At 41.7% G+C, this 14928-nt stretch overlaps 1 protein-coding gene and 1 long non-coding RNA gene across 3 annotated transcripts in view; both read right to left on the reverse strand.

Annotated features, from left to right (window-relative positions):
- Window positions 1-14928, reverse strand: part of PHACTR1 (phosphatase and actin regulator 1) — a 476216-nt gene that overhangs the window by 333868 nt on the left and 127420 nt on the right. The gene's annotated exons all lie outside the window — the stretch shown is intronic.
- Window positions 8277-11221, reverse strand: LOC132249097 (uncharacterized). Its single transcript, XR_009460497.1, has 2 exons — window positions 11102-11221; window positions 8277-9399 (listed from the first exon to the last, which is right to left on the reverse strand). It is a non-coding gene; the product is annotated as an uncharacterized LOC132249097 (long non-coding RNA).

The following is a 14928-nucleotide window of genomic DNA, read 5'->3' on the forward strand; positions in this document are numbered from 1 at the left end:
TAGCCCAGCACCACGCCCAGTGCTGTCTTAAGAGTGGGAGAGAAGGGAGTTCTGTCTGGGGTTTTCCCAGCTTGCCGTGGAGGTTGGGATGGGTGGATTGGAGCCCACCCCCTCAAGGTGAGGGGAGGCTTCACTCCGCCTGCTCCCCTCTCCAGTGCAGGTTAAGTAAACCCCAGGCTGAGCTTCCTTTGCTTCCCACCCCCCATTCTGAAGATAGCACTGGAGCTGGGAAGGGGGAGGGGTAAGTACGACTGTGCGAGGCTTTGGACAGAGCTTCAGATCCGGAGAAGCTTCAGATGCTTTGGGGTCCAAAGTAGCACATCTGGGTCGAAGTGCTGGCCTCGTTAGGCTTCCCGAAGCGGTTCAGAGCTCCCAAAGAGCTTTGGAGCCGCCACGGAGATCCGGCCATAGGGTATAATGGGGAAACAATAAAATACCTATAATTTTGTCAGTTTTTGTTCAATTGGGATGAAACTTGCAGAAGTGGTAGGCTCTGCAGAGAGGATGAAGTCTGCCAAGATTCAAGAAGATCGGTTCAGGGGTTTTGGGGAAACAGCACCCCAAATTCTTGAAAGCAAAACTCATATCACGTCCAGGCATTACAATGTAGCGGGGTGAAAACTGCAGGGGTGCTAGCTCTTACTGAGGCCACAAAGCCTGCCAAGTTTCAAGAAGATCAGTGTAGGGGTTTCGGGGGAGCTGCCCCTCAAGTTTCATCCAAATTGGACAAAAAACAACCAAGTTATAGATATTTCATTGATTCCCCATTATACCCTATGGCCGGATCTCCAAGGTGGCTCCGAAGCTTCAGAGCCGCTTCAGCTGGATCGAGGTGGAAACGCACTCCGGAGCTCTGGATCAGATCGCAGCTATCCAAAGCGACTGGATCTGAAGCTGGATTGGATCACTGCCGACTTGCACAGGCGTAGGGGTAAGGCTAGGATAGAGAGGCTGCATCCAGCTTCCCCAAACTGGAACTCAATCCCCTAACTCCCCCGGAACCAACAGCCAAAGCCTGTTGGGTTGGAGGGAATGTTGTTACTCCATGTGAAGCACCGTGAGTTAAGCACCACAAGTAAGTTCCATTACTCCCTGTGAAGCACCATGCGGGGAGCTGCATGTCTGTCAGCACCCATAAGTATTTACAGAGTTCTATGTTCTTATTTGGATTTTCTCTAGGCGGGTACCTAAAACATGAAAATCATCACCCCTTTGGCACTGACCAACATTATTGTGTCAGAATTAGCCAAGAAAGTAAGGATTGAATGATCTTTCCGTCACTAAATGTGGTCCCCGGGGGTCAGGGTAAAGGCACACTGGCACACAGTACAGACATCTGCACTGCTGCTCAATGTCTTATCCACATTTTATGGATAAGTAAAAAGCCTTCTGTCTCCAGGGCTGTTAAGCTGGCATGCTTCAGGGACACTAATTCCACACCCAAAATTAAAAAAAAGAAATCTATAGAAACCAGAATACCAGATCCTATTCCCTTTTCACTTTGTTTTGCTATTGATTTCTATGCAGTTACTTATGGTGTCCTGATATAAGGATCATCAGAATCAGGACTGTAGAGTACTGCAACAGAAAACTGAGGGGTACCATTGGTGAGCAGGAGTAAGAGGGTAAGATAAATACTATACAGTATAGCAGCTTTACTTATGTAATTAGCATGCTGGAAACCATACATTTTAGCTGCTATAATACAGGGTGCTTATCCTACTAAAAGTAAGGTGAAGCAATAGAAAACAGGGTTTAGATGCACCACAGAACTCAATGACCTGGAAGCAAAGACTGAGTTCTTCCCTATGCAGAAAAGCTTTAGTACCACAGCTGTTTGGCTGTCCACTTTTCAGGGTGATCAACCCTCTTCTCCCACCATTAGTCTACAGGTGGAAGCTCACCTAATACAAGCTCAAAACCTCTAAAAATGTTCCTGTCAAAAACTCAAAGGACGACAGTCTGGTTGTAATGAAGGCAATGGAAACTTCCCCATTGACCTGAATGAGGCCAGGATTTCATTCAGATTCTCCAGGTAGGTTTGACCCAGTCAGATATGGATGGTTCGTGCAAAATGAGAGTTTGGTCTGAATAGTTCAACCAGTTCTCTTGACATTTATGACCTATTAAGGGACCTTTATTCCCCCCTGCTGTCCCTCCCCACCAAGAAAGTCAGCTGATGTGTAAAGACTATCTTTTTCGTTAAGACAAAGAGAACTGCTTTGTTTCATTTGAAGCTGTCGCTTAAAAAAGGGGGTTATCTATTGGGGCTTCATTATACAGAGAAAGTTACTGTAGGTCAAGCAAGGAGAAGAGAGTATGTTGGAAGTTCAGTTACTGTTTAGGTGGATTGGGCACTTCTCTCAGATGTAAATGCAAGGGGTGGTCTCACCAGATTTTTGTAAACAGGGTATTCTTCTAGGGCATGCTGAACAGGCAGAGCTATTAAAAGGAGCTGTTATTTAAGCTATCATTAATGACATGAGAAATGTCTTGACAAAGGAGGAGAGGAAGCAGGCAGAGACTTATAAGGGGCATTGTTACAACTTACAGTGTGCTCCAAGCTCTTGAAATTCAGTATTATGCTATAGCCAGCCAAACATTCATCATTTTGGATAAGTGTCAAAAGAACTATATAAAAAAGAGCAAAACAATGGACAAGAAACTATAGCATAATGGAGAAGATTTCGTTGAGATTAATGTTATTATAACTATTTTAAAAATTTTTGGTTTTTAATATCTGAGATAATTTAAATATAATCAACTTTACTGAGTGATTACCAAGGCTCAGGTTCACCAAACAAGTCCTTGTATAGGTCACAGATTAAATAATTGACTGCAAAAGTCTGTTTAGTGTTTGCTGCATACCATAAATATGATAACCTGCAACAATGTTAATTCACTTTTAAGCATCATCATAATTTTCTTTCCTCTCTAGCACAACACCAAGCCCAATTTGTAAATTGTGCTCAGTCAATTCCTATCCATTCATGCCCTATAAATATAAACAGGTCAAATAAACTGCTATTGGAAAATAGGCATTCCAGTTTCTTACAAATGAAACTGAATTACGAGATACATCTCTCACACACGCACTTGCATACAGTTAACTGTTATTGCCTGTGTTAGTCCCAGAAAGCTACCACTTAATATATCCAATAGCCTGTAGGTCTGTGCTTTACTATGTGCTGGCTCAGTGTATTTGATCAAATTTTTAGTGCAATACTCAAATGAAAATAGTGCCTTCGGGTGTTCAGAGATGCACAAAAAAAATGATGTTTACCTTCTTGTTGATGTGGGTTATGAACCATGTCATCCTCAGACTGCTAGAACAAAACATCTTGCTATAGTAATATGTTTACCCAGTTGGGACAAGCTGGTATTTTCTGCCATCCGAGCAGCAAATATGAGAGATATTTAAAGTGGTTTACTTAGGTATGAAAACACAAAGGGTTGACTGAAAAAACTTACAATGACATTTCATAGGTGCTCACTCTGGGACACATGAGGTGCTGATCCAGGTAAGTGTCAAAAGCAACAAGTAGTTTAGGAGAGTTTGAGGTTATATTATTCAAAGGTTTTTAATTTTTTAAAATAATGCACTATAGACAATATTGGCTTAGCAGTAAAAGCTAAACAATAAGTAATTCCACTAGCTGTCAGAAGCCAAAGGGAAAAAGAGCCTTTTCCTCGATGTTTTAGAGTCTGCTGGTTTTAAAAAGTCCAGAGTTCAAAGAAGTGCCCTGCAGAATCTGGTTTAGAGCCAATACTGCTACTTTTGGTTTCAGTGGTGTCAGAGGCAGCTATACAGGCATCAGACTTGAGAAGGAATCAAGTATTGTACTCCAGCTTTATGCACACCCTCAAGCTCCTGTATAAATGCATCATCTAGCCTTACAACCTCAGGGATAATTTTCCTCCATAAAGTTATGATTTAATTCAGAATTAAAGAGAGAGAGGTAGTTTTAACTTGAAGAAAAGGAACAACTATCCTATCAGCTTGTATTCTGGTCCTCAAAAATTTTTTGAAAGATAAATGAATTATTATTTTTATTGGCTCAAGAAAAACAGCTTGAAAAATAAGATACTTTATATGAGTGCAGGTATTTGTTGCATCTAATTTTCTGTTCTGTTTTAAAAGGGTTTTGTTAGTGATATTCCGTGTAAGCTTATTTGCTTCATTATCTTTATATTTCGTACTACTTGAATGTCTGAGATGCCTTGGCCACATCCATGGACAGATCCAGGAGGGAGAATTATGGAGGTGGGGCTAGAGAGGAATGCTGCCACACCCTCCTTCAGTTGTGTGACGTGTGCAAAGAGCTCTCTGAGCTCACCAGCTTGTCAATGAGGGCTCCTGCTTGAGCCACTGCTTACTTGTGTCTCTGGAGCCCAGGGGGTAAACACAGTTGTTACACTGTAAAACAAGAATGGCTCAATGGTATCCATGGCATTCATGGAGTAAAATCTTTGAGATAGCTATGGCCTTTCTTTTTGTTATGCATCTACCTCCATGGGTCTTGTTCGTGACTGAGTCCCTAGGTGCTACTGTGGGTGCATCTACATGTGAAATTAGTATGGCTGACTAAACTCTGGTGCAATTCGTGCCAGAGTTCATTGCTCCTGGGTGCAGTGTTTACACATGTGACTAGGACCACAGCACATTGAGTCAGGGCAACACAGCCCCAGCTGTCAGGGAGCCTGGGCGGTCAGCCTGCAAGCCAAAAGCTGCTCTTCCCCAGCTCATCATGCTGTGGAGGGAATGCCTGGGGCACAAGGGTGCTGCAGTGAAGGGCTAGCCAGCAAGCAGTCCCCACACTGTAGCACCCTCATGCCCCAGCCAGCCCTAGCCATCAGGTACACATGCATTGTGGTGCACTAAATAACTCTGCCATAGAATAGTATTTGTGTTGGGCAGTATTATCCTATGGCAAAGTTCATTAGTTTACTTTGGCCTAAAGCACAGCATGTGTAGACAGTGATGCTTTACTGTGGAGCTAGTTAGTCAGCTCAGCGGTAAAGCACTTATGTACATGCCTCCTGTAATACAAACTTAGGAATTACACCAGCCTCTCTCTTTGACCCTGAAGACTTAATTCCATGGGCAACTGGTGCCTCCTGATACTGGGGGGGAGGGAGGCACCAGCGGCTGATTGCTGACCAGGGGGGTGTCCCCCTGTACCCCACCACTGCACGTTGCCTATGTTTAATTCTACTCTTGGTTAATACTCATGTACCTGAAAGTAATCTCCAGTACTGAAAAGGCAAGCTATTAAAAAATAATGAGCCAGGCCTCTCATAAGATTTTTAATATAATTTGGGCTCTTTTTATTTCTCTTTTGGACTTTGAGCCATTATGTGGCATATTCTCAAGTATTTATCAACAATCATTAGATGTGGAAAGCTGTCAGGAGCTGGCTTTTTAGGAAAACCCCAAGTCCCACAAGACTCATGCTAAAAATCATGAGGAGTAGGAAACAGAGACCTTGATTGAGGTCAATACGGTTGTCAATAGACAACCGTAGACCTTGACTGAGGTCAATAGTTTTCAACGAGCGTGGCAAAGTCATGCTTACAGTCTTCAACTCTAAGAAGTCTGGATAAAGAAGCTTTCTCTGCTTTTCACTGGGCATGTCTTCATATTAATGTTATAAAGGCTTACTACAAAATAAAATACTATGCAATAAGCCTTCCCTGGGAGCACGTCTACATGTGCTCCCTGTTGGGAGCCAATCTGCTCCTAATGGGAGCAGCCCAGTACAGGGCTACTCCTCCCCTGCTCTGGCCCCCTGCAGCAGCCAGGGGGAGCTCCAGGCTGGCCCCCAATGCACATGGGGCCAGGAGAACTATGCTGACTGCAACAGCAGCTGTCTCCTGGCTCCCTACATATTAGGAGAGATCCTGATGTGCATTGTGCACTGGGCTGGGAGATTTCCTGGCCCTGTGCATATGGGGACAAGCCCTGTGCACAGTGGGGCTTTCCCCTCCCAGCTGGGGGCTGGCTAGGAGCTGACACGGAAATGGGAAAGCTCCTGGCCAGCCCCTGAGCTGCTCAGTTTCCAGCTCCTGTGGGGAGTGGGGAGCTGAGCAGCTTTGGGATGGGGTGGAGAAGAAGCAAGGAGCCAGTGAGCTACCCTATCCTAGCACTGCTCAGGTCCTGACTCCTGGGGGGAGTTGGGAGCTGAGCAAAACCAGGACCGGGGGAGTACACCATCCCCTGTGGCTACATAGTGTTGGGGCTGGCCAGGAACAAATTTGCTCCCAGTCAGCATCTACACAAGTGCTACTGTGCAGTACCTACTGCGCAATTAGTTTACTACCTATATTTACTGTGCAGTAGTTAACTGCACAGTAATCTACTGCACAGTAAATGGTGCATATGTGTAGACAGTGAGACTTTACTGTGCAGTGGATTAGTCCACTGCACAGTAAAGCATCTCATACAGACACACCCACTATGTACTTAACTCCTGGATGGATTGGTTAATTAACTTTACTTTTAATATTTCTACCATGCCAGGAGGTTTACAATTTAGCAAACCAAATTCAAGGATTGTTATATTGAGTAGCAAACCCAAGTAGGGCAATTCCCAGTTGAAAGTCTACTGCTTTACTATGCATCATGGGTACATGTATTTGGGAAGTATATTTTGCTGGGGCATTTCACAAAGTACATTTGGAAACAAGGTCTTCTTACTCAAAAGCATTATGAAAGGATGGATTGAATAACAGTGCCTGTTCTCAAGGGCTTTATTGAATTCTCCTGTAACCTCTCATGTAAAATAATAATTATATTTCTACTTGGCTGGTTTCCTTTCTAGTAGTTGTCAGCCCTCTTTGTTTTGCACTTAGATACATGCTGAGTCTACACTGTTTGGTTCCTGTACATCTGTTTTTGTTTAAGCAGCTATACCACAGCATCTGTACTTAGCATATACTTTCTGAAGAACAACAGGGAAGACTAACCCATTCCTCATTATCACAGAGTTGTTGGAGAGGTAGGACATTAAGTTATTTAAATTGCTTCTAGACATTCTAAGTCCAGTTCTGTCAGGGTAATATTATTCAGGAAAATGAATCAAAGGCATCCTCTACAGCAACAAGCAACATAACGTGTAGTCTATCACTGAAACAAAGACTTTTAGTAAATTTCCAGTATTTTCAGGGGTGCATATACAATTTTTTTTCTCTCACATGAGCCCATCTTGCTCTCTCTGCAAAAATCCTCTTCCTGCAAGGAATCAAACTTCTCTGGGAATCTAGGGCGGACATTTTTTACTTGTTATCCAAGCTCCATAACCCTGGCAACAAAGGATACCTCATTGTCTCTGGCATTGGCACCATCACAGAGGGAGCATTTGGCTGCAATAACTCTACCCTATTTCCATATGCCACTGGAGCTGCCAGCTACCTGAAGGACACCGCAGATTTCCTTAGAAAACTAAACTTCTTTGACAAAATTCGAGTAAATACCACATTAGCCACTACAGACATTACATCTACATACACCAACATCCCCCATGAGGATTGATTACAAGCCATATAAACCATTACTTCCAATAATGGCACCACCTCTGTTTCCATCACGCTTTCCCACTTTGTTCTCACATGCAACTATTTCAGATTTAGAGACTCCTCATACTTACAAACAAACACTACTGCCATGGACATACACATGGTGTCATGCTGAATCATGGGCAGCCAAATCTGGGGGGCCACTCAGGGATTGCGGTACTGACTAGATTCAGGATGAGTGAGAAGAATCTAAGAACAGGCCAGGCCAGGAGGCCAAGACATCAGTTGGAGAGGAGGGTCCTAGAACAAACCAAGTCAAAAAGCCAGGAGACCAGGACAGAGTTAATGAGAAAGCTGGAGGGACCAGCAAAGCAGTCAGGTTGAGCACTATTGTCCAGATTTCCTGTTCTGGGTCAGGGGTTTATATAGGAAAAGTGGAGGGTCAGGTGACCCTGGCTGTTGGAATCAGGCTAGCCTTAACCAGGCTCGGTGACCAGCTGTAGAGTGGCAGGCCAAATAAGCAGCTGCACTGGCTAGGCTGAGGACCCATGTTTGAGGCTATGGCCTGACACATGGACTTCTTTTTCTCCCAACCAGTGTTACCAGGTCTTAAATATAAATTATCGTATTGGAAGCTCAAATTATCATATTTTCTGAAAAACTATCATATACTGAAAAAAGTATGCAAATAACTATGCAAATAAGCCTTCTTATTTACTTTATATTGCTCATTGTAAACCCAGTGAGTGAGTGAGAAGTGGTTCAAAGTTGAAGCATTTCTTTATTTTGAGGCAAGCAGTCATAAGAAAGTACTGACAGCAAAACCCAAGTTGGTTAAGACTCCCTGAGAGTGACTCGGGTTTTACATAAGCTGCATCAATTAACTGCCTTAAAATTATTGTACATTTTGAACACTTTTAGTATTAGCTATCATGCGTTGTACAGGGGTTGAAATTATTATACAAATGCAATAATTATTGTATATCTGGCAATGCTGCCCCCAACCCTTCTGCCTTCCTACCCATGCAAATATTCCAATATATTTATGATGGCTATCTAAGTCCCCTTCCTCTGCAGCTACTCTCTGATCCCCCAAGTACACCTGAGGTACATTAATAATATTCTTCATCATGTGAACACATGGGAGGGAGTTTCTGGAGAAATTCTATTAGGACTTTAACAATCTCCACCCCTCCAAAAGAACCCTTGAACACTGCACCCAGAAAAGTAATTTCTTAGACAGTGCTATGAAACTTTGTATGGCCACTAACTGCTGTAGCTACCTCCATACCACCAGCTTTTATCCTAAGGACACAACTATTTACAACCAAACCCTATGTTACAAACATATCTGCTCTCATCCCACTGACCAGCCTGCATACCTCAGGGATCTACAACAGGGTCTCCTACACTTACAAAGATATTACAGAGGTTATTACAAAGGAATATCTCCTACACTTACAATCCCCAAACCATCACCACTCAGATCAACAGGGCCAGACTCAGACTCCACTCTGACCTGTTACCTACTAATCCCATAACAACAGAATTTCTCCCATCATCATTGTTATTAGCTTTAGTGGTCAAGCCTATTCTAGCTAAAAGGCACCCCACTCCCACAACCTCACATGCTGTCTTGCCAGCAGCAGACTACCCAATTCTAATTCTTACCAACACATCAGGTCTTGATACAGAGCCAGATGCCAATTCGGCCATGTCATCACTGGACCAAGAAATACAAAGTATAACATCTGGGGTTCATTCACTTGTCTCCTCCATTAACATCATATATGTTATCTCCTGCTTATAGTGTCCCACTGATGTTGATGTTGGCCAGAGAGTTCAATCTCGATGCAACAGAATAAATGGACACTGGTTCAACATCTATTCCAGAAACACATAAAAGCCCATTAGAAAAAGCTTTAACCTCCTGGACACCCCATCACTGACCTCAAAGTAGCTCTGCTTAACCATGAGTACTTTAAACAGTTATTTCACTGGAATGTGGAATTGCAGAACAAGAAATCATGCACAGACCAAATTGTACTAGCTATGGTCTCAGTGGCTTCTTATCCCATTACCTGAACTAGCTGTTTACCCTGGTATCTCTCCAGATTTTAACTACCCTGTTGACCAACTAATCTAATGAGACCACTTATTACCTCTTAGCAGCATCCCATTCCTCTGCCCCTTCTCTTCCATGTAAAATCTTTTCTTTCCAACAATCCATTCATAGCATCTGATGAAGAAGGTTGTTTCATGAGTTTCTGAACTGGCTAGTCTCTATTGCCAACATAACTTACCTTGCAAAAGAGATAGAAGGTAGGGTATCACTCCCCTTCTACATGTAGGCCTAAATAAAATCCATTCCTATTAACCTGTGTGGAAAGTCTAACAACTGTTGTAATATCTTTGGATTCCTCTTAATTTTTTTTCTTCCTAATCTCCCCCTGCCCTCCACAAATATGCTCTCCTAAAAACAACTCCCTCTTCTGGTCCTTTACTACACTTTTGGGATCTTAATATGGCAGATACAGTTAAGTGAAAAGTGTAATTTCTTTCAGAGGTGCATGTATTATGTATATATCATTTTTAAGCATTTATGTGGCTTTGCTATGAGGTTATTTTTTTTCAGGTCCTAGTAGAACCCTTGTGTTAATGGGTGCATGTACATGCCATGGGGTTTAATTTGGTTTAGCTCTTCCTAAATTGAAATGGTGGGTTTTTAAAAACCCACTGTTTCTACCATTTCAATTTAGGAAGAATTAAACCAAACTGAACATCCGTGGTGTGTACACAAGGTTTGGGGTCCGATCCTTACCAGCCTCTCTGACAACAGGGGAGGTGGGAAGCAAGCTGCCAATGGGCTGAGTAGTCCCTGAGCTGTGCAGGGGCCCGGTGCTTCACTCTGCAGCTGTGGGGGAGCTGGCGCATCCCTCCGTGGCAGCAGCAGTGCCCCCCCCGGCAGCACCTGCCCACTGGGCAGTCCCAGCCCGGGCAGTCCCAGGGGTCACTGCAGCCATGGAGGGAGCACCAGGCCCCCGCACAGCTCAGGCAGGCAGGCTCCAAGGGGAAGGGGAGGGGGGGGGAGGAGAGGTGAGAAATCAGGCTCCCCACCACTTTTTAATTTTTCTTCTGTTAAGTCACTTACAATTAAAAATGTGGATTTAGGAAACTCTTTAATCCACACATTTAAAATTGATTAACTCATTAATTGGTTTAGATTGAAAACAATGAACATACCACAAAACATGAAAGAAACTGAAGAGTCCGTCCCCCCCCGATATTCAATCCCTAAATCCCTTCAATAATTTAGGGAAATAACTTGTGTTCAGTGTACTCACCAAATACTAACAGCTAATCTTTTATTCAGTGTTGTATTGCAGCATATGTTCTACCTGAACAAAAACCAATACTTTGTACCTCATAACAACATTTTAAATTGTTCAACACCCACCAGTGCTCCATTTGGGAATGATCTGTACCATTCTCTTTTGCTTAAAAATCCTTCCTTGTAAAGGACCCTATTCAGGGGACCACTAAAATATCTATCTTTATTCAAGACAAGACTAAAGCACATCCTTACCTTTATGCATGTCCTAAGTGTTTTTTTTCCCAGTAAAAATGTTTTTCCTGAATTTTTCTTGTCCAAGCATACAAGCTTCAGTCAGCAACATCAAGCTGAGATGTAAACAAGGAGTTGAGAAAGTACGTATTAAAGGTCTGATGACTTGCGGCTGCAATTATGGGTAACGTGCTCTACACAGTAGTTAAACTTATAGTGGTAATAAAAATTATCATACATCAACACTACATTAATTGGCAGGTAATCTCACTACATTTTCAGTGCCTACAAAATAAGGAAACCCATGCAAAAAAGAGAACATTCCCATAGCTTGTTTCTCTATCCCTGCACAGTGGGTGATGCCAGGTTTTAGCACAACTGCTTGAACTATTCTGCTTCAGGTTAGACTTAGACTATCTTAAGAACGATACCGTCTAAAGAGAAGCCTGCATCAAACATCAAGAAAATCTATTGTTATGGTTAGATTTGTGTATATTAGCACACACAGAGAGATGTATTGCTTCAAAGAGGTTCCAGATTAATTAAAACAGAGATTGAATCTTCTGTATGTTCAGCTACAGCACTCTAGCAGCAGTTCAAACTCCCGAGTAATATCTATCAGTACTGAGTTGGGTGAACCACTGCTGAGGCTGCCAGCTGCTATGTAATACACAGTGCGGTTATCAGTAGCAATATGGGCCCTTCAGTCACTTCCAACCTGAACTAGACTTAAATTCATGATCTAGAAATGAAACTCACTCTAACCCACCCCTTTCCAATCTCTCGTGCAGTCATCTGTCCGTTGGTATCCACTACGGAACCTCTTCCTCAAGTGAGGGAGGAGATCTTTGGTTTGTAGATTCGGGCCCAAGGGTTCTGTTTTGTACCAGATTCTGTACAAGGGGATGATCTTGGAATCTTATAAATGTGTACATAACTCTCGTCTGAGCAGTACGTTTTTTATTCGATGTGTATTCTTTTTACACCATCACTGAAGCATTTGTGCTCTTTTTGTATCTGATCATTAAATAGGCTTTTTCTCCTCCTATGCATGTGCAGGAAAGGTATCTATGGTTCAAACTGGAAAACAAAAGGAACAACTTGGTTTTAAGGTCTGCAAAAGCAGTTTAAACCTCAATCTGCTTCATGTGGTCAATGCCTGTAGCAGGTCTCCATAGTAAATCATTGGTTTTAAGTTTCTTCATTTATGGAATGAAGATATTAAAAAACCCTACAGCCATTTTAAATAAATTTGTTAATCTCTAATGTCAGCAGAATAGCACTTTGGCACAAGATAATGATTTCCTACAGACAGCAAAATGGCAAAATAAGAGAGGTAGTTAGCTGTGTTAGTCTGAAATCAGGCAGAAAGCAGGGAAGAGATGCACTGTAGAGGCTAACTAAATCAGATGTTTCATTTTACATTTGTAGACACTTCAGACAGGTTTGGGTTTTTCTGCTGTGGTGTTCTGACAACTCTGTGTTTCTAATATGCCAGACTTTTGATATACAATCCTCCCATCCAACAAAAGCTGATGTGCCCAAATAACATTTTGCACAATAATGTTACTTAAAAAAAAGAGACCAAAACCATATCTATCAATGTGAGGAAATCATACTAATTTAACTGAAACTGAATTAGTTATAGCATGACAACTTCCTGGCCTGAACATACTTATTTTGGTTTTAGGAGCACTTAAACCTCTATATAGTTTAAGTCCATAAGAAATCAATTTAAGCTACATCAGCTATCAGGATTCCTTAAGTTCAGAAAAGAACAGCCACACAAAGCACTTGCATTGGTTTAACTAATTCCACTTCTTATTAGAAGCTCTTCAGAGCTCAGTCTATCTTTTGTTCATTACAGTACTTAGCACAGCTGGGTCCTGCTCCATGACTGAGGCTCCTAGATACTCCTACATTACAAAACAACAACAACAATAATTTTATTTAGTTTAATTGATATAACTTTCTCACATAGACCTAGATTGAGAAGGAAGGAGACAAATCTTCCATTGTCTTGTGTTTCCAGCTTTCAGGAACCATTCCTGAGACAAGAACTCAAAAGCTTCCATCATCCCTTAGAGGGAACCCCACAAATATATAAGACCAAAGGACATTTTGCAATTCTGACTCATGGAACGAATTAAATTCAACTTTTAAATTAAACTGTAGTTACTTTACCCAGCTCAGAAAAAAACAATCAAGAGAAATACAGAATTAATGAGGTTAGCCCAGTGGTAGTGTTATTATTGATGGATAACATCCCGAGTCACTTTAGTTTTGTGTGTAGTTGCTATAAGCTCCAGCTGAGACTGCTGCCAATTAATGTGTTCCTCTTTGGAAATGCACAATACACTTCTATTCTTGTGCATTTCCTTTTTGTGCAATCATTAGAAATTCAAGATATCGTTCACAAAGGCAACATCATCATCTGTGACCATTTGTAATCACCCAAACATTATATAATACATTTCTCTCACATGTGTCCTTATTACACAACAACCTTAACTCTGGCCTCATAAATTCCTTGTTGGAAATAACAAAATATGCCATTTTAAACTAAACGTATGCATGCCTGAAGAAGGGTGACTGGGCCCGAAAGCTTGCCAAGAATCTTTTTCCAACTACTCAGTTGGTCTAATAAAAGATATCACATCTATTCAAAGAACCTTGCCTGTCTATGCCTTTCACTGAGGCACTTTATAATTGAATATGCATATATACATTTAACTGAGATTCTGAAGGGAGGTTTTATGCTGGAAGTAAAAGGGGTTTAGAAATGAGAAGCTCATGGCATTGGGTGTAAGTACAGTAATGCTTGGGTGTGTAAGGCCTCTGGATTGCTATCATTGTGGAAAATAGCATTGTCTTAAATGGTTAGTTCATTGCTTCTTAATTCTTGAGTTTGATTTTTGTTTGTAGAAGTGTAGAATTACTGTTTTTGGGCATGCTAGTTTTAATTTTCTTATCCTTCTCAGGAGCTGGACTCGTAAGTAAGGTAGAGCAACTGTACCAATAAATATTCTTGAATTCATTTTTAAAATATTAGTTTCTGTTACATAAGTGGCATACACCAATTGCAAGATGGTGTTGTGTGGGATAAAGGTTGTGTTAGAAAAGTTTGGCATGGTAGCATTACTCATTGTAGCTTTGCTTAATTCCAGTGGGAGCTACAAATGTTCAGCATCCCTAGAAAACAGCTCTGTAAACATGGGTTTAACTAAATAGCTTTAAGCAAATTTGAATTTTTGCCTAGGTTTCATAGTTTCATAGTAGTTTGGGGTCAGAAGGAACCTGAACAGATCATCTAGTCTGACCCCCCCACCACTGACAGGAGCACACGCTGGGATCACATGACCCCAGACAGGTGTTCGTCCAACTTCTTTTTGAATTTACCCAAGGTAGGAGCGAGGACCACTTCCCTAGGTATTTATCACGGAATTATTTCTACAGGTAGCCTTTGTTCTTCTTGAGGCTACTTATAAAAGTAGGGATGGTGCTTTGTTCTTCTTGCGTTACTTCATAATTCAGACTTTATGATGTTCTTGTGTCACTTAGCATGTTATGGTTTGCAGAGGAAAGGAAGGGTAGACAGCAGTACCAGTGACTGTTTTTTTTTCCTGTAATTTAATAAATGCTGCTAAAAATAAAATTTCTCCTCAGTGGGTGCATCTACACATGATGCTTTACTCAAGGTTAGAGCAAATAACTGCACAGTAAGGATCACTGTCTACATGTACAGATACTTAATGTGCAGTTATTTGCTCTAATCATGAGTAAATCTGCTACCTGTTAATACAAGTAGCAAAATTCCTCTTGAATACTTACTGCACATTCTGGTGCAT

This window comes from Alligator mississippiensis, chromosome 3 (genome assembly GCF_030867095.1).
Source record: "Alligator mississippiensis isolate rAllMis1 chromosome 3, rAllMis1, whole genome shotgun sequence".
Lineage (NCBI taxonomy): Eukaryota > Metazoa > Chordata > Crocodylia > Alligatoridae > Alligator > Alligator mississippiensis.